Source organism: Tupaia chinensis, unplaced genomic scaffold, assembly GCF_000334495.1.
Source record: "Tupaia chinensis unplaced genomic scaffold, TupChi_1.0 Scaffold000074_1, whole genome shotgun sequence".
Taxonomy (NCBI): Eukaryota; Metazoa; Chordata; class Mammalia; order Scandentia; family Tupaiidae; genus Tupaia; species Tupaia belangeri.
Genome location: NW_006159534.1, coordinates 277,152 through 296,839, shown reverse-complemented (window position 1 = coordinate 296,839; position 19,688 = coordinate 277,152). Strand labels below are relative to the sequence as shown.

Genomic DNA, 19,688 nt, shown 5'->3' with positions numbered 1-19,688 from the left:
CCAGGGCTGATATTCAGACCATGGTTGGCCATGTAGGATTTAGCTTTCAACGAACAGCACCTAACCTCTGTGCTATGAGGCCAACCCTCTTTCTTCTTTTTAAAAAGAAATAAAATTATTTTTTTCTCTGACAGGTAAAGTGAAAAGAGGAGTCTATTTGGAGTCAGCATACCTCTGAGTAGTTTCCACCTTGGATAGGCTACTGACCCTATCCCAGCCTGTGTCCTCCTCCAGACCTAAGGTCCGTCCTGTGTCAGTAAACATCGGTAAGATGATACATGTCACCTCACAAAGTCTACAGCATGAGTAACCCTTTAAAACTAATATGTTGCCTTTAGTCCCTACTCTGTCAGCCTGCTGGGCTCCTGGCCAAGAACGGCAGTTTCTTTAAGGGGCAGTTTCTTCATCTCCAAAATGAAAGGCCAGATCAGTAATAGTCTTGAATCCCCTCTGCCATAACTCTGATAAAGGCTAACTCCAAATTCTTCATTCGTCTGTAAGATCTCATTCCTTATCAGAGGGACTCTTCCTAGAAGTGACATTTCCATAGGATTTTAGACTTTGAGGGGTGGAAGAAAGGGATGGCTCTGTTTTCTTCCTCAGGCTTCTAAGGAAAAAACAGAACAAAACAAAAACAAAAACAAAAACATGAGAACACAAATCATAGCAAGTTATAAATGCTTTAATGTGGTAAAGACCATGAAGAGTAGCCTGGAGTTCTTCATGGGTTGTTCTGTTTGCTAAGTTCAAGGTCATTTCGGGTTCAGCGGAACATCATGCTGGTTTCCCAGCTCTTGGACAGCAAGAGAATGTAAAGCACATGAAGTAGGGAGGCTTTACACCTACAGGCTCCAAGATAAACTCAGTACATATGCTCTGATTCACTCACACTCTACTCACTATTGGATATCCAAGAAGGCTTCAGAGTTTTCATGAAAATATTTTCGAAGTGTTCGTTTCTTTCAACTCAGCAGTCATATTTTCCCAAGAATAAGAATTAATAAAGGTCCAAGGAATTTGCATGTGTTTGAAACACTGCCAAATCCTTCTTTTCAACTTCAGGATTCCTTGGACATGTCTAATGTACATATTTGTATGTGACTATTTTTTTTTTGGGGGGGGGGCAAGTTATCACTGTCCCAATCCTCCTGCCTCAGCCTCCTAAGTCACTGGGATTACAAACTCATGTCACCGTGCCCAATTTTTAGGTAGGACTGAGACTCAAACCCAGGCCTCCAATGTGGTCCCAGTCTGCAGAGCACAGCATCTTAAGAGCGTGTACCACTATGGCTGAGCCCTATAACCATAATTAAAAAAAAATACTTACATATGTTATATGAGTCAGCTATGTGGGCATGCTCCAGGAATTGTGCTAGGAACTTCGCACTGTCATGACATTTACAACAAAGTTTGAAGGAAGGTGTTATTTCTCTCATTTAAAGGTAAGGGAATTGAGGCTCATAAGATTTTATGACTTTTCTAAAACCAGAGCTGACAAATAAAAACATAAGATTCTATTAAATTCTGTTTAATTTTGTGCAACTCAGAAAATATTGATCAAGTGCCTCTATGTGCCTGGTGCTGTCCCAAGGCTGAGGAGAAAAATAAGGAAAGATCTTGAGGAGCTCCCATTGAAGGGCTTATTTTTATTCCTCACCATGTGCTTGGATATGGCAGGTAAAAAGCAAGTTCTACCAGTCCTGTTACTACAGGAAACCCAACTCAACCTGCCTTAAGCAATAAGGAAGACACACTGTGGCCATCACAGGTAGCTATCCCCTAACATCCACTTCCCCCTTCCCTCAGGAGCAGAGTCCCCACTTTTTAGAAAGGCGTATAGCATCCCAGAATCAAGACATTTCTCGGCCTTGTCAGGTTTGTGTGGCCATGCAGTTGAGTTCAGGCACATAAACAGAAGTGCTAGGTATACTTCTCAGAAGTATCATTCTCCTTTCTCCTGCTGACTGACTGACAGAAAGTACATGGTCCCTGAACTACCTGCCTGGACTATTTTTTTTTTTTTTGGAGAGGTTTTTGTTATAGGGCGCGTGCGCTCGCCAGACAGACGGAGAGAGATAGAGAGACAGAAAGCGAGAAATCACCCCCCAGGGGGAATGGCCATGCTGCAATCCCTTCTCCTCTGTTTTCCTCTCGGGATCTTGGGCACGCACGCACACACGCCCGGTGTGAGTTTAAGCCGCCAGGTCTGGGACTTGAACCATGGTCGACTACGTGGGAGTCCAGCGACATAGCCATTATGTTAACTGCTGGTCCTCTGCCTGGACTATTTTTTAAATTTGGGAAGTAAATAAACATTTAACTTCTTTAAGTCACTGTTTTGGGTGGGGAGTGTTGGTTTCTTTTTTTTTTTTTTTGGAGAGGTTTTTGCTATAGGGCACATGCACTCGCCAGACAGACAGAGAGACAGAGAGACAGAGAGACAGAAAGCGAGAAATCACCCCCAGGGGGGATGGCCACACCGCAATCCCTTCTCCTCCATTCTCCTCTCGGGATCTTGGGCACGCATGCACACGCGCCCGGCATGAGTTTAAGCCACCGGGTCTGGGACTCGAACCGCAGTCGACTACATGGGAGTCCAGCGACATAGCCATTAGGCTAACTGCTGGTCCCGAGAGTGTTGGTTTCTTACAATTGAACCTACTTCTAACTCCTACACTTATCTGGAAGTCCAGAGCCAGCCATCAAGGTCCACAGGCTCCAATGTAAGTCTGATTCAGCAGCTCATTGACGGTATTAAGGAAGCAGTTTCTTTCCAGATCTTTGTTCTGCCTTTGGTGTCAGTTTCACCCTAAGACCAGTTGTCTTTCATGGGCAAGATGGCTAGTAACAAAAAACTGGGTACATGTTTTCTTACCAGTTTTCAGATTGAGATAATCATGTCCAGAAGTTCTCTCCTGAGAAAGCCCCTGGCCCAGCCATGGGGATGCAGGCAGCGGGCGTGCTGCACAATGCTGGAGACCATATAGGTCTACCTGAACCTACTAGGCACTCCCACGGTCCTGACTGGCTGCAGGACTGGGCGAGGACTGTGGCACAAAGATCCTGTCAAGGATGCCTGTCTGTCTGTCTCTCTCTCCATGGAACTAAATAAACTGGCATCGAGGGGAAATAACGATGCTGTTTCTCGGAAGTTTTCTAGCTTTTCATTGCCTTGAATTAGGTCAAATGCAGCCAGATATTGCCGTAACTGACCAGTTTAGTTCTGACTGAATCAATCACTGTGACAAGGGAAAATGGATCACACCGACACTGGTCAGAGACTTGGTGGAGGTAGGGTAGTCTTTCTTAATTCAGAGTAACAGACTAAGGTTGGTACAGTCAATCCTTCCCTTTGATGAATTTAACCTTCACACTTTGTACTATCTTGTGCGGTTGCTAGGAGGACTTAATGAAGTATGTCCTCCTCTATTTCAGGAAGTAGAAGGAAGCTGGGGGACAGAGAGGGTCATTTTGTCCAAACACTACATGCAGTCACCAGATAAATATCTTGGGAACATGTAGGGTCATCAGTACTCTCCCCTCCCAGGTGGATGTGCCTTTGGAAGAGCTCTTAGCTTAGAACTTTCCCTCCTGGAAGGAGCACAAATTAATTAATTAGACCCCACAGCCTGAACCCACTAGCAGTATTTGGGGAGGGTCCTCCCTCTTCCTCACCCCTCCTTTGGGTTGTCCCAAGCCTCACTGGTCTAGGACAATGGGATAGAGGTATCTGCCACTAATGTGTTTGGTGGCCTCAGATGCTCCTTATCCAAGCCTAAGTGGACCTCTGGAGGACTGGGAGGCCCTGCAGCTGTGCTGCCTCCTCACCTACCAGATAGCAGCAGCTGCCTCCAGGCTGAGCCACTTGATGCCTGACTTCCACGACTCCAAGCAGCCCTGGCCCCTTCGAGGTTAATCACCTTCTAGGAACCGTGTATTCCCCTCTCCTTACAGAGCCTTAAGCCAGAAAACCAACCACCCTCTCCTCTGGGTTGAGCCCCCCATCCCACTTGTACTCCCAGCCTGGAACCAGGACTCCCAAGCACGCTTGGTTCTCTAGCACAAAAGTGTCCCGTGGGCACCAGGAACCACAGGCTGCTCTCTTCTCTGAGAGGAGAATTCCCTTCAGTCTGTGCTCAAGAATCCATAGCAACAACAGTGACCAAAGTTCCACAAACTACATAAAAGGGCACAGCACAAGATGACGTCACAGCAATTCACCCTGAATATGAGCTATATATGTAACTCTTCCTAAGTTTTCCCTATTTTTTTCCCTACAATTTTGTTTAAATAATTTGTTTCTATTGTTATACAAGGGAACTTTTTCAAAAAGTTCATGAAAAATCTACACTGTGAAAAACTACTTAGGGATTTCAATTTTTATTTTTTGCAGCAAAACAAACTTGTATCTTAATTCCATTTTCCACAAAGCTTTTGAAGTTCCGGTGTACTGCTTGTGTGTACCCCTCTGCTTCCCAGCGCGTTTTCCACTAAAGCAGTTGAATCTGTTTCTGGAATATCCATTTTAGTCAATTGATAATTATTTTCCTCTCTGTTGTGATGTTAATATCCCACAATTTTCATGAAGATTTAGTTGTAATGTGTTTCCAAATCTAATAGGGAATATCAGTCCTTTAAAAAGAAAAAAAATTTTGTTACCCTTGACTGCTCTTTCCTTAGGATTAATTTTACATTATTTGTGAAATTGCATAATCTTAAGAGGACTTAAACTGCCTTATATTCATATGCTAACTTAAGATATGTTATCTTCACTGTATTTTTTCATAACCAGAACCAGATGACTTGGCCATTTTTAAATATTTCCCTTTATTTTTCCTATTAGGGTACTTTACATTTTTTTTGATTAAAAGTCTTCTTTACTCTAAGTTGAGTCAGTATTCAAAAATTAATGTTTTTTATTACTCTTATAGAATGGAATCTTTTTTTTTTTTTTGGCCAAGGGTTATACATGTTCACTAGAGAGAGGCAGAAAAAGGAGAAAATCCCCCTCATGGGGAACAGTCACGTCATCTCTTCTGATACAATTTTGAGCATGCACTCACATGAACCCAATATGTTCCTCAAGTTGATGGGCCTGGGACTTGAACCATGTAACCAGCCTAGGGGGAATCTGGCTGCCCCCATCACTAGGCCATGGAGCAAATCCGGAATCTCTGTGTGTACAAGTAAAAAGTGAGCTAGCCCCATAGTGCAATGGTAAAGTGCTGTGCAGAGGAAGCCAGATTCCACGTGGTGAACAGGTTTGAGTTCTGGGCCCTTGATGTTAAAAAACATCCCAGGATCCTGATAGGATGGAAAATTGTATCAAAAGGGATTGCAGTGTGGCCAGGACCCTCTAGGAGGTGCTTTCTCTCTTTCTCTCTCGTGTGTGTGCATGTGCGCTCTAGCATTTAAAAAACAAAAACAAAAAACCCACAATTTGTGGATTTATCCTATACTCTATAACTCCTATCACCTTTCACCTCCTGGGTTTTTAAGTATACAATAATATTTCCCAAAGAGACTTTATTCCTTTCCTGTGTAAATGCCTTAATTTCCTGCTCTTACACATTATTCTTCACATTTTAAAAATAATTTATTATTATTATTATTACTACTATTTTTCTAATTTACTATAGGGTGTGCGCACAAGAGAAAGAGAGAGAGAGAATGCCGCCAGGTCCAGGACTCGAACTGCCATGTGGGAGTCCAGTGTCCCACCCACCATGCCACCTGCTAGCCCACTATCCACATGTCAATACCATGCTGAGTATAATGATACCAGAGGACACACTGCCTTTATGCTTGTTTTGTTAAGATTCTCTACTTTACATATTATTAGCTCTTACTATTGGTTTCATTAAGAAACAAACTAAATATAGACACTCTCTTTGTTCAAATAGAGTTTTCAAAAGGATTGCTGTGAATTGACTTGCATTATTTCTTGGCATTTACTGCGATAAGTCATTTTACAAATTTTTCCCATCAGCATGGTGGTGTATTGATAAAACCTGTCACTTGAATGGTTATGTGGGCAATACAGGGATATCTGGCTTTGGCTCAGAACTCCAAGCTAAAAAAACAAAGAAACAAGCAAGTAAACAGAACGACCTGGGGCCAGCAGCTGGTGTGGTGGTTAAGGAGCTGGTTTCCCACATGGCTAACTGTAGTTGGAGTCCTGGACCTGGTGGTTTGCTTTCTCACACACACACTCTCTCTGGTGAGCACATGTACCCTATAGAAAATTTTAAAAATTAGTAAAATCAAAATAAATAATTCATTAAAAAATAAAAAGGCAAAACAGCCTCTTTCACAGTTCAGAAAAGCCTGAGTGTCTTTATGAAAGGAACACAGATTAGCGAGAGTTTCTAACCTCCTGAATGCCAGCAACTAGGAGTCAGATCTTTGAAATGAGCTCTGACAACTCCTCAGTCCCATCTCCTGCATTCACTGTCCTATGCCCCCCTTTCTGAGAATGCCCCCTCTGAGCATTTTCCTTATTTTCAACTAAACTTTACAACCATGGTACATTCTTTTGATCGATCACAACAATGAAAATTCTAATCACTGCCCTGTACTATCAACCACATCAATTTCAGTCATAAGATAACTCCCATGTTCTACCATAAATAGAGTTGGACTTTCATTACTAAGTACACATGGACAGTGAACAATAAGCAGTAGTTTTCCTGAAGTAGATACTGAGGGGAAAATACTACAAACTTGAGCTCTACTAGTTGGTTAAAACTGTTGCCTAATTTTCTGATATATTCTGGGTTGTAGAAATCTATCATCTGTATCAGACAATGACAGAACATTTTCGTTGTAAGTATTTTGTAAAAGAATATCCTCACCCATTTTAGCCCATACCAAATGGCAAAGATTGAAAAAATATTTTAACCTGTATTAGTGAAAGCAAGAACAATTTGGCAATGTCAATCAGAACCGTACATTTTTGTACATGTTTGATTACCCAGTAATTCCACTGCTATATAGGTATCATTCATATGTAGTAAAATATGTGCATAATGTATAAGGATGTATAGTGTATTTATAATATTTTTAAAAATTCTGGAAGTACCTTAACTACATCTAAAAAGTGGATTGGCTAAGCAAGCAGTCATTCCATGGAATCCCATACAACTGCCATAGAAATGAAGTGGATCCATGGGTCTTGATATGAAGATATGACTGAGGCACATTAAGTGAAAAAAGCGAGATAAATACATATAGTATGCCTTTATTTGTGTCTTTAAAATATCAACTACACAGGGCCAGCAGGTGGCATAGTGGTAAGGCACTGGACTCCCACGTGGTGGATGGTGGTTTGAGACCCAGACCCAGAAGCTTGAAACTCATGGTGGGTGCATGTGTGTGTGTGCCCAAAATCCCAAGAGAAGAATGGAGGGGAAGAGACTGCAGCATGCCATGCCCCCTGGGAAGTGATATCTCGCTTTCTGTCTCTCTGGTGAGCACACACACTCTATAGCAAAAATTTCTTTTAAAAAAAAAAAAAAAAGGAACTATGCTTCCATGTGCATAGAAAAATTCTGGAAGAATACTGTTTGGCTATTTTGTCATGAGAATATGTCATTTTTATAACTGCAAAACATTTACTCTCCCTCAAAAGTAAAACAATAGTGTAGAACTTCTAGAAAATAGGATAACAAAAATAAAATTAAAAAAAAAACAGGATAGAATGATAAAAATAAGAATTCCCCAAAATCAGTTTGATGTTTTTCCTTTTGGTAATTTTTTTCTTTCTTTCTTTCTTTTTTTTTTTTTTCAATGCATGTATATACTTTTAAGATTAGTGTCACATGCTCACAATGTTTTATAGTCAGGTCTTTCCCCATCACTGAGTATTGTGTATCATTAGTCAACAATGAAATATTATTCCTGAATTACCCAGTCTCTTTCTCTATATTAGAATTCAAGGCCAATTTGGTTTGACCTTCTCATTGCTGTGAAGCCTGGTGCAGCGGAACAAGAACAGGCATTAGGTCAGAAGACTCACATTCAAGTCATGTTCCTGCCAATTTTCAATAGTTGTGTGTGGTCTTAGGCAAGTTGCTTACCTGAACTGAACCACAATTTCCTCTTCAGTAACCTGGGTAGGATAAAAGCCAGCCCTACAGTTCTAGTCCAGTGTTTTGATAACAACAAAGTACCTGAAACTTTGTGATTTGCAAAAATAGTTTTATTCAGCTCATGGTTCAGAGGTCCAAGGTCCAGGGCCATGTCTGGTAGGGAATTTGCAGAATCCCAGTCACATCATGATGGCAAGAGGGGAGCAGAGTGGATGTATCCATCAGTCTCTCTTTTCTGGTTTTGTTTTATTTATTTCTTTTTAGAGAGTTTTTTTGTTGTTGCTAGAGAGACAGAATGTGAGAACACCCCACCTCCCCCGGCATCTCAAAATTCCTTCTTTATTCTCTTCCAGGATTTTGGGCATACACCCAGAGTGATTTTCAAGCCACTGGATCTGGGGCTTGAACTACAGTCAGCCATGTAAAAGTCCAGTGATATAACCACTATACCATCAGCTTGGGCTTCTGTTCTGGTTTTATTCCCTCTTTATAAAATTTTATTTTAATTGAGACCAGCGGTTAGTGTAATGTCTATGTCTCTGGACTCCCACATAGACGACTGCAGTTTGAGACCTGGACCTGGTGGCTTAAACTCAACGCCGGGCACGTGTGCATGCATGCCCAAGATCCTGAGAGGAAAATAGAGGAGAAGGGATTGTGGCGTGGCCATCCCCCCGGCAGGTGATTTCTCATTTTCTGTCTCTCTGCCTCTCTCTCTCTCTCTGTCTTTCTGGCAAACGCAGATGCCCTAAACCAAAAACTTCTCAAAAAAAAAAAAAAAAAGCTTTTTGTTTGTTTGCTTGCTTGTATTTTTAATTTGAAACATAAACGTTTATCCCTTCCTGACCCCTCTGAAATTGGAAAATATTTGTGACTATTTTGTGGTAGAAGGGTTATTTGCATAAGTTCAATAATACCTGTTGCCTTGCATCAGAAATTGGAAATACTTGTTATTGCCAGGGCTTTGACTGGAATGTCACATGTGAAGATATAACCAGGAAACTATGAAACTAAGATAGATCTCAAGAAAGCCAACAGAAACTCTTGGAAAGATTGCCTGGCACCATAAACAGTTCTACCTGGCAGAGAGAATTAGAGAAGCTATATGAAAGAATTCGTACCGTAAAATAACCTGAACTTTTCCAGTTCAATATTGTAATCAGTAGAGATTCCAAAAGAGCAGCCACAACTAGAGGATCACCTTGAGCAAGACTTTGAAGGAAGAAAAAGAGGCTAAGCTTTGCTAGCAGGTGGTAAGCCGTGGTCAACTAAGTGGGAGTTCAACAACATAGCCATTATGCCAACTGCTGAGCCCCTCCAAAAAAGCATTTTAACAAATTGCTGAACCTACTAACAGCTCAATAGAAAGCAAAACCCTTAAATTTGGAAAAGAAAGAGTAGTAAAAAAAATCAGTACATTTTTAAGTCAAAAGTCATAAAATTCTGTTTCACCTGTTCAGTCTCATGTAATCAATCTCCCTTTTGTTGAATTTGCAGTGTTACCGTGGTCTGATCTTTCTGTTTAAATCCTGGAAGTTAACATTATTATTGATATTTCTGGACTTGTCTCTAGCATTTTTTTGGTTGTTTTTTGTATTTCTGTCTGTGTGACTTTAGTTTTCCTAGTAAAGTACTCCCTTCAGAACTTCTTGGAGAGCTGGTCTGGGATTGGTAAATTCAGGTTTAGTTTATCTGAGAATGTTTTTTATCTTTTCTTCCCATATGAAGGATAATCTTGCTGGGTATAATATTCTTGGTTGAAAAATTGTTTCTCTCTTAACACTTTCAATACCTCTTCCCATTCTTTCCTTGCTTGCATTGTTTCAGATGAGAGTCCAATGTTACTCTGATGGGATAACTTTTGTAAGTAACCTGATGTTTCTCTCTTGCCAATTTTAGTATTTTGTCTTTATCTGTGGTTTTGGCCAATCTGGTTATGATGTGGCTTGGAGAAGATATTTTTGGGTTGATTCTATTAGGGATCCTTTGTATTTCTTGGGTCTGAATATTTGAATGCCTGGAAATTTTTCTTCCAGGATTTCATGGAATAAATTATCAGTGCCCTTAACAGTTTTTTCACCTCCTGGGATACTGATTATCTGGATGTTTGGGCACTTAATGTTATCTATTATTTCTCATATATTATGCTAATGTTTTGGTGTTATTTTCTCAGACTTTGTGGTGATTTTTTTCTAGGTTGCAGGTTTTGTCTTCAATATCTCGATCTCCTGCATGGTCTAATCTGCTTTTAATACTTTTGAGGGAGGTTTTGATTTCCTGTATTACAACCTTCATCTCTAACAGCTCCATTTGATTAATTTTTATGACATCTGTTCCTTCAAATCATGAAAGAACTTCTTCACCTCCTGGAACTTGTCTCTTTTCTCTTGCACCTTCTGGATTTCATTGTTTCTCATCTCTTGCATCTCCTTTAGTTTTATCACTATGAATATTCTGAATTCTTTATCAGACATTTCCATGAATTTCATTGGTTTTATTCCCTCTTCTTACAAGCCTGCCATTCAGGGGAGCCTACCCAAATGACCTTAATCCTAATCCAAAGGCCCCATCTTTCCACACTTATAGTTGGATCACATTTTTATCTTCTTAATCCCATTACCAAGACTCAACACATGAATTTGGGGGAATAAAACTATAACATCCCCTACACTATGGTGATGTTGTGAGTGTTAGATGAGGTATCACAGGCCACTTTCTTGTGTGGGTGTGAGGGTATATGTGTATGCTTATTTTAATGGAAAAGTATTTCTGAATGTATAATATAGGAAAAAGAGAAATAGGTTTAATCCCACCATTTTAGATAGCAATGCTATGTAACAGAAATGTCATGTGAAATTCATCTGTCAATTTAAATGTCCTAGTAGGCACATTACAAGATATAAAAGAAATGTAAGTTGACATTAGTATTTTATTTGACCCCATGCATCCAAATATCATTTCATCATATAATTAACATAAGAGTTAATATGTTTGATATGATATATTTTTCATACTAAGTCTTCAGAATCTAGGAACCAAGTGTTTTCTGAATTGGAAAGTGATAAGGATCTGCTCATTGTTCTAACTCAGACCTTCCCAGCCTCTCCCTGGGTCTGCTGACTCTGACTTCTTACTTAAGGAACTAAGATCCCCTAAAAAAAAGGCCCACCTCAGAGCAGTGAGGACCAATCTTTTCATCTGGCACTTAAAGGTTCTCACAGTGAGGACCAAACCCACATTTCTAGCCTGATCTGCAATTCTACCACCATTTCAGCCCCTCCCATGCATTTTCTCATGGAAACATACCTTTCAGGTATCTTGTTGATATTTTCTTAACCTAGAGTATCCTTTGTTTTGCCTTTGCCTGGGAAAATCCTACTCATCCTTCAAGGCTCATGTCCCATGTCACTCCTTTTGTGACACCTTCCTTGACATCCAAGATGAAGTAATGCCCTTCTCTGAGCTCACATAGCACTTGGCCCCTGTTGCTGATCTGTACAAGATTAGCACAGAGATCAAGAACTTCTTGACTGTTTGGGGCCCATAATTCATCCCTATTTTTCTAAGACCTACCTTCCTAAATACCAGCTGTATTTGGCAATAGCTGTTAGAATAGGAAAAAACTCCTGGGACAATAAGTTCTCTTCAGGGATTTTAGGATTGACATGATGCTAGTTAGTATTGCAGGAAGTGAGAACATGTGTTGAGCCTTTGTGGAGTGCCCAGCTCTGGCCACCCAGGCACACAGAGACAGAGAATGCTGTCTGCCAAGAAGATCCAGGAGTAATGAACAAAGACTAGAGACCAGAGACCCTCTAAACCTAGTGAAAGAGAATGACTGAGAGGAAGAACCTAGGGGCTGGCCCCGTGGTCTGGTGGTTAAAGGAGTGGGATTTCACACAATGGCCTGCACTTCAAGTCCTGGCCTGGTGGCTTAAAAAACATGCTGGGCATGTATGTATGTATGCCCCAAATCCCAACAAGATAGAGAAAAGGAAGAAAAGGGATTGCAGTGGGGAAGGGTGGTGCTTTCTCCATCTCTCTCTTCTTGTCTGCCTCACTCTGGCAAACACGTTTGCCCTTTGGAGCCAAAAAAAAAAAAAAAAAAAAGGAAAGAAAGAAAGAAAAAATAACCAAGATACCAAGATCCCTGGTAGTTTTCTACTTCAGGATTCCGTGCTTGAGAGGCCCATCTGTATTTTCAGCAGCTTTGGCTTCCATGAACTACCCCTATATAAATCAATAGTCTTCCTTTTGCTTATGGAAGATGGACACGTATAAAGAACACCATAGGACAATGTGAATTTTCAGTAATACTGACACACCCAAAGTCTTACAGAACACTGGGAGGTGGAGGAAAGTGCTGAGCTGGGTAGTCAGAAAAGGCTTCCTGCAGGAAGTGGTGCAAGACCAGCAGAGAAGGCGTTACAGGCCATGAGAACAGTGTGGGCAAAAGAGTGGTATTGGGAACATAACTAGTTCATTGTTGCTGGAGGATGGGAACACAAAGTGGCCAGAAGGGAGGCCAACTGGGCCCAGTCAGGAAGTGTCTTGAGGGCCATGGGAAGGAGCTTAGGCTTCATCCTGCAAGTCAGTGGTTCTCAACCTTGGTTGTATATTAGGACTTCCTAGGGAATTTTAAAAAGCAATATGGATGCCTTCTCCCAGCTGGGCTAATTAAATCAGAATCTGAGGATGGAGGCTGGGCACTGAAGTTTTTTCAAAAATGTTTCTAGGTGATGGCCCAGCCATGGTAGCACACACTAGACCTGCTATTTGGCAGACAGAGGCCATATGGAAGATCTGTGTTTGATCCTAGCCTACCCTAAAAAATTGAGTGTGGAGGCATGTGCCTTTAATCACAGCTACCTGGGAGGCTGAGGCAGGAGGATTGCAACATAAAACGCTATTCACATGCATGCGCCATCAAAATAAATAAAAACTGCAAGGTGATTCTACTGGGCAGAGAACTTGACAGGACACTTCAAGGGGCTTTAAGCTAAAGACAAACATGGTTTTAGGAAAGTTACCTTGAAAGCTAGACTTAGAAAGAATGTGAGAATGGCAGGGTAACAGCTAGGGAACCGTGGCAGTATGCAGATGAGAGCTGAGGAGGACCCGAGCTAGAGCAAAGGTGCAGGACTAGAGAGGATGTTGTGAACACCGTTGAGGAGATAAACTCATCTGAGGTTAAATACTGAGTGACTTGTGAGTGTGGGAATGTAGTCAGGGTTGACCTGAGGGTCCTAGCTTGGGTAACTGGAAATGTCCAAGACAGACAGGAGAGAAGGTTCTGGGATGGGCAGGGGAGTTCTGCTTTGGATGTGTGGAAGACGTGTGGAATATGAGGTGGTGCCTGGATGTCCAGGTAAGTATCAGGCAGCTGGATGGATCCATCTAATGTGCAAATAAATTGTAATTTGTGAGTGAGTGTTGTTTTTATTTCTTGAGGATAGCCTCTAAAAAAACTACTTTTGCAGGTTACAAAGTTGTTATGGGTGTTAAACACAGAGTGCCCTCCCCTCACCCAAGTCACCTCCTGAGAAGGGGTGTGATGTGTGTCTCCAAAGTGACTAGAAGTCAGGTGACTTCTCAGAGAGCTCTAAAATTAGCAGGACAGCTGTGCTTGGTGAGTGGTGCTGCAAAGCTCATTCAGCTGAGAACTGGGCCTTCTTGCTGCAGGCCCTGTTCATACAAGTAGCTTACAGATCAAGAACAAGCCTTTTCTTTGAAGAATTTCCTCAGGAGCCATGTGTCATGCCAGCATGCTCAAAGAGGGCAAAGACTGTCTCCTATCACCAGATGGAAGGAGTGGGGTTGGGGGTGGAGACAGCATATACTAGAAAGGAATCTCATGGGAAGGACAATTTTCAAGAAAGTTCATTGTAGCCATGCCACCCTTAGACACAGGTGAGGAGGAGTTCACAATGGAGAGCCAAGTCCGAAACTGAAAACCCACCATGGGGTTATTTTCATGCAGAGAGCTGTGTGAAACATTTCCTTGTTATGGGTTTTGACTTTCTGGGCCACTTCAACCTGGCCTATTAGGGTAAGACTCTGCTGTCAACACCACCAACCCAAGATGTTTGGTGAAGGGAGCCAGAGCAATAACTTCCTTATTGAAAAAAAAAATCAGTATATGTGTACATGTTAAAAATAAATTTTAATATTTGTAATATAAAAACTAACCATGAAAACAGATGAAAGGCTGGAGAGGAGATTGGGAGGGGAATGACAGGAAATAAAATATTTTATTATGGTTCCATTATGTTGGAATCCTTCCTCCTTGAGGTTCTATCTACAGATGACTACACACGTGGAAGAAGGGCTGAGAAAATTAAAAATGACTGCCTAAGTGAAAAATTAATCATTAAGGCACGAAATTTGTCAGCATAAAAATGGAGTCATGTGTGTCAGCCCTGACTAAACTGAACCGGAAAGCCATGAAGGAGGCGTTTTCTCATTCCAGCAGGCCTGATAACAAGACTGTTCTTTAAAGGACTCTTCGAGAACCACAGCCTTGCACAAAGACCACTGCAACCTGATGCAAGGACTACTGTGAAAACATCTGCCCAGAAGCTCCCATCCAACACTGGGCTGACTCTGTCCTTGTTATTGACCTTGGTAGCCAAGGATAACTGTATAGTTCCCTCAAGTTCCTCCCCTCCCGCTGTGTTTTTGCCTTTACAACCTGTCCAGGGACCTGAATAATATCCATCGAGGCTGCATGCTAGCTACAGTCCTCAAACTCATGCCCAAATAAATTCCTTTTGCTTGAGATGCTTTGACTCAGTTTACCTTTTTAAGTTGATAAAGATAGAAAAATATTCTAAATCTAGAAATACCCATTTATGCAACATTTGGGGGGGGAACATGTTTTCTACAAAATACCACCAGAATCCCAGAAGATATCGGAAAATACTTAATATCAGGATTAAAAATGAACCTGTCCTGGGACCAGCAGTCAGCATAATGGCTATGTCACTGTACTCCCATGTAGTTGACCACAGTTCAAGTCCTGGAGCCGATAGCTTAAACTCACACTGGTCATGTATGCATGCGTGCATGCCCAAGATCAGATAGGAAAATGGAGGAGAAGGGATTGTGGCGTGGCCATATCCCCTGGGGGGTGATTTCTTGCTTTCTGTCTCTGTTTTTCTGGCAAGCTCACGCACCCTATAGCAAAAACCCCTCCAAAACAAAACAAAACAAAACAAAACAAAACAAAACAAAAACAAAACACAAAAATGAAACTGTCCTTTGGGTTAACATCCTTCATTTGCATGCATAATCCCCATTGTGCATCCAGATAGAGAGAGACCCTCAGCTACCTTCCTGACTGCAGAGTGTTAGCCAGGAGGCCTGGAGTGGTCCCAAAAGGGAGGAGGGGGATGTTAAAAGAGAAGGTGGGTAGGATGAGACTGGAACACTGTACTAAAATGGAGGATTTGTGGGCTGGTTTGTTATCAAACTAGTGGGTTTGTTCCCCAGTGCATACACAAACCCATAAACGTGGCATCAGGTTGTTGGGTATTTTTTAAAGAATTATTTTGTTTAACTTTATTTATTTAGTTAGTTATTTTAATTTCACCAAAAAGGGACAGAGGGAGAGAGAAATAGGGAAAGTGGGCAAGCAAGCTGCTAGGTCCAGGACTTGAACCGCAGTCAGCCATGTGGGAGTCTAGCACCCTTAACCAGCACACCACCTGCCAGCCCCATGGCATCAGGTTTTAAAGCAAGAAAGTTTTATTGCATAGCTAACCAGCAAAGAGATAGGAGCACTCTCAAAGCTTCTCCCTGATTACAAGAAAGAGCAATTTATAGATTTTAGAGAGCAATGAACAGGGAGGGGGTATGGAATAACGTTGTTTGCCAATCCAGGATCTGTTGCAGCTAGGGGATTCCCAGTGTAACAGTTCCAGACCACCACGATAAAGGGAATGTTGAAATGAAGTCACATGTTGTTTGGTTTCTCGGCGCAGGTATGTTTATGGGTACTATAGCTTATTAGGTGTACAATAGCATTATGTCTAAAAATGACTGTACATTTAAAATCCTTTATTGCTAAAAAATGCTTCAATTCCCAAAATAACAGTCATATGGGCCTTCGGCAAGTCATAATCTTTCTGTGGGTGGAGGGTTTTGACTTGCAAGGACGGCTGATCAGGAGGTGGTTGTTGAAGGTGGGACTGCCTGTGGCAATTTCTTAAAATAAGACAACAATGAAGTTTGCTGCATAGATTGCGGCTTCCTTTCACAAAAGATTTCTCTGCAGCATGCGATGCTGTTTGATAGTATTTTTATCCGCAGAACTTCTTTCAAAATTGCCGTCAGTCCTCTCAAACCTTGCCACTGCTTTTCAACGGAGGTTCTTTTTTATTTTTTTTGAAATAGGATCCTAATTCCTTTGTTATCATTTCGACAGTGTTCACAGCATCTTCACCAGGAGTAGTTGCTATCTCAAGAAACCACTTTCTTTGCTCATCCATATAAAGTAACTTCTCGTCTGTTGGAATCTTATCCTGAGATTACACCAATCCAGTCACCTGTTCAGGCTCCATTTCAAATTTCATTCCTCTTGCTATTTCTACCATATCTGCCATATCTTCACCGAAGTCCTAAACCCTTAAAGTCATCCAGGAGGCTTGGAATCAATTTTTTCTGAATTCCTATTAATGGTGCTATTTTGACCTCTTCCTGTGGATCATGAATGTTCCTACTGGTGTCTGGAATGGTGACTTCTTTCTAGAAGGGCTTTAATTGACTTTGCCCAGTTTCGTCAGAGGACTCACTCTCTATGGAAGCTGCAGCCTTACAAAATGTGTGTGTTTGTCTTTTTTAAAATTTATTTTGTTTTTTTATATAATTTTATTTAACTTTATTTATTTAAATTTGACCTGAGAGAAAGGGAGAGAGAAAGTGAGAGAGAGAGAGAGAGGGAGAATAAGAAAGCAAGAAGCCAAGTCTGGGACTCGAACTACAGTCGGCCATGTGGGAGCCTAGCACCCTTAACCACCATGCCACCTGCTGGCCCCACAAAATATGTTTCTTAAATAATAAAGCTTGAAAGTCAAAATGATTCCTTGATCCATGGACTGCAGAGTGAATGTAGTGTTAACAGACCTGAAAACCACATTTATTTACTCATGTCTTCATCAGCGCTCTAGGATGACCAGGTGCATTGTCATTGTGCAGTAATATTTGTAAAGGGTCTTTTTTTCTCTGAGCGGTAAGTGTTAACAGTAGGTTTAAAGGATTCAGTAAACCATGCCATAAGCAGATGCGCTGTCTTTCAAGCTTTGTTTTTCCACTTAGAGAGTATAGGCAGAGAAGACTTAGCATACTTGAGGGCCCTAGAATTTTCAGAATGGTCAATTTAAAGTCAGGGAACCAAGAGATGGTATAATGGTTACATCGTAGGACTCCCACATAGTCAACCACGGTTCAAGTCCCAGACCCAGTGGCTTAAAACTTACATTGGGATGGGACCAGCAGTTAGCATAATGGCTATGTCGCTGGACTCTCACATAGTCGACCGCGGTTCCCATCCCGGACCCGGTGGCTTAAAACTCACACCGGGTGCGTGTGCGTGCATGCCCAGGATCCTGAGAGGAGAATGGAGGAGAAGGGATTGTGGTGTGACCATCCCCCCTGGGGGGGTGATTTCTCGCTTTCTGTCTCTCTGTCTGGCTAGCGAATGCACGTGCCCTATAGCAAAAACCTCTAAAAAAAAAAAAAAAAAACTCACATTGGGCATATGTGCATATGTGCCCAAGAGCCTGATAGGAAAATGGAGGAGGGATTGTGGCATGGTCATCCCCTGGGAGGTCATTTCTCGCTTTTTGCCTCTCGGTTTCTCTCTGTTTCTCCATGGCCTATAGCAAAAATCTCTCTAAAAAAATAAAAAATAAGAAACAAAGTCACCAACTGCATTTGCCCCTAACAGGAGAGTTACCCTGTCATATGAAGAATTGAAGCCAGGCATTGATTTCTGCTCCATAGTTCTCAAAGTCCCAGATGGAAACTTCTTCCAAAAGAAGGCCGTTTCATCTACATTGAAAACCTGTGGTTTGGTGTAACCACCTTCATCAATGACCTTAGCTAGATCTGGGTAACTTGCTACAGCTTCTACATTCCCACTTGCTGCCTCTACATTAGGGAGAAGGCGTCTTTCCTTGAACCTCATGAATAAACTTCTGCCAGCTTCAGACTTTCCCCCTGCAACTTCCTTGCTTCTCTCAGCCTACATAGAGTTGAAGAGAAGCCCTTGCTCTGGACTAGACTTTGGCTTATGCAAATGCTGTAACTGGTTTAATCTTCTGTCCAGATCACTGAAACTTTCTCCATGTTAGCAATGAGATTGTTTCACGGGGCAAGCAGGTAGCATAGTGGTTAAGGTGCCGGATTCCCACATGGCCCACCACGGTTCAAGTCCCAAAACTGGTGACTTGAAACTCATGCTAGGAGTGAGTGTATGTATGCCCAAAATGCCAAGAGGAGAATAGAGGAGAAGTGATAACGGCATGGTCATCCCCCTGGGGAGGGGTGATTTCTAACTTTCTCTTTATCTCTCTCTCTCTCCAGCGAGCTCACATGCCTTATAGCAAAAATCTCAAAAAAAAAAAATCGTATTACTTTCTTATCATTTGTGTGTTCACTGGTGTAGCAGTTTAAATTTCCTTCATGAAATTATCTTTTGAATTCACAAGTTGGCTAACTCTTTGGCTCAAGAATCTTAGTTTTCACCATGTATCAGCTTTTTAAAGAAATTTTGCCTGTTTTATTTTATTTGATTTTTTTAGGTTTTTGCCATATGGCATGTGTGTTCACTAGAAAGAAACACAGAGAAAGTGAGAAGTTACTCCCCCAGGGGAGATGGCCATGCCACAATCCCTTCTCCGCCATTCTTCTCCTGGAGTTTTGGGCACACATGCCTGGTGTGATCTTCAAGCTGCCAGCTCTGGGTCTCAAACCACAGTCAGCCTTGTGGAAGCTCAGCACCTTAACCACCATATCACCTGCTGGCCCCAACTCTATCTCAGCTTTTAACATGTCTTCCTCACTAAGTCTGATTACTTTTAGTTTTATTACCTAGTGAGAGACGTGACTCTTTCTCTTGAACACATAGTGGCCACTGTAGAGTTATTAATTGGCCTAATTTCAGTATTTTTGTGTCTTAGGGAGTGAGGAGGCTCAAAGAGAGGGGAAGAGGCGAGGTTGGGAAAGAGGCGAGGGATTGGTTGGTCAGTGGAGCAGTCAGAACCCACACATTTATTGGTTAACGTCACCATCTTCTGTGAGTGCAATACATCGCATCCCAGAAGAATGATAACAGTAACATCAAATATCACAGGTAACAGATCACCACAACAGATATAATAATAATGAAAAAGTTGGGGGGCCAGCAGGTGACGTTGTGGTTAAGGGCGCTGGACTCCCACATGGTCAACTGCAGTTCAAATCCTGGACCTGGTGGCTTGCTCTCTCACTTTCCCTCTCTCTCTTTCTCACTCACTCTCACTCTGTCCCTCTCTGGTCAAATTAAAGTAAATAAAGTAAAATAACTCTTAAAAAAAGAAAAAGCTGGAAATGTTGCAA

General features: G+C 41.7%; 1 pseudogene; it reads right to left on the bottom strand.

Annotated features, from left to right (window-relative positions):
• Positions 1-16,253: 16,253 nt before the first annotated feature.
• Positions 16,254-19,381, bottom strand: LOC106733744 (tigger transposable element-derived protein 1-like; annotated as a pseudogene).
• Between the last annotated feature and the right edge of the window lie 307 nt (positions 19,382-19,688).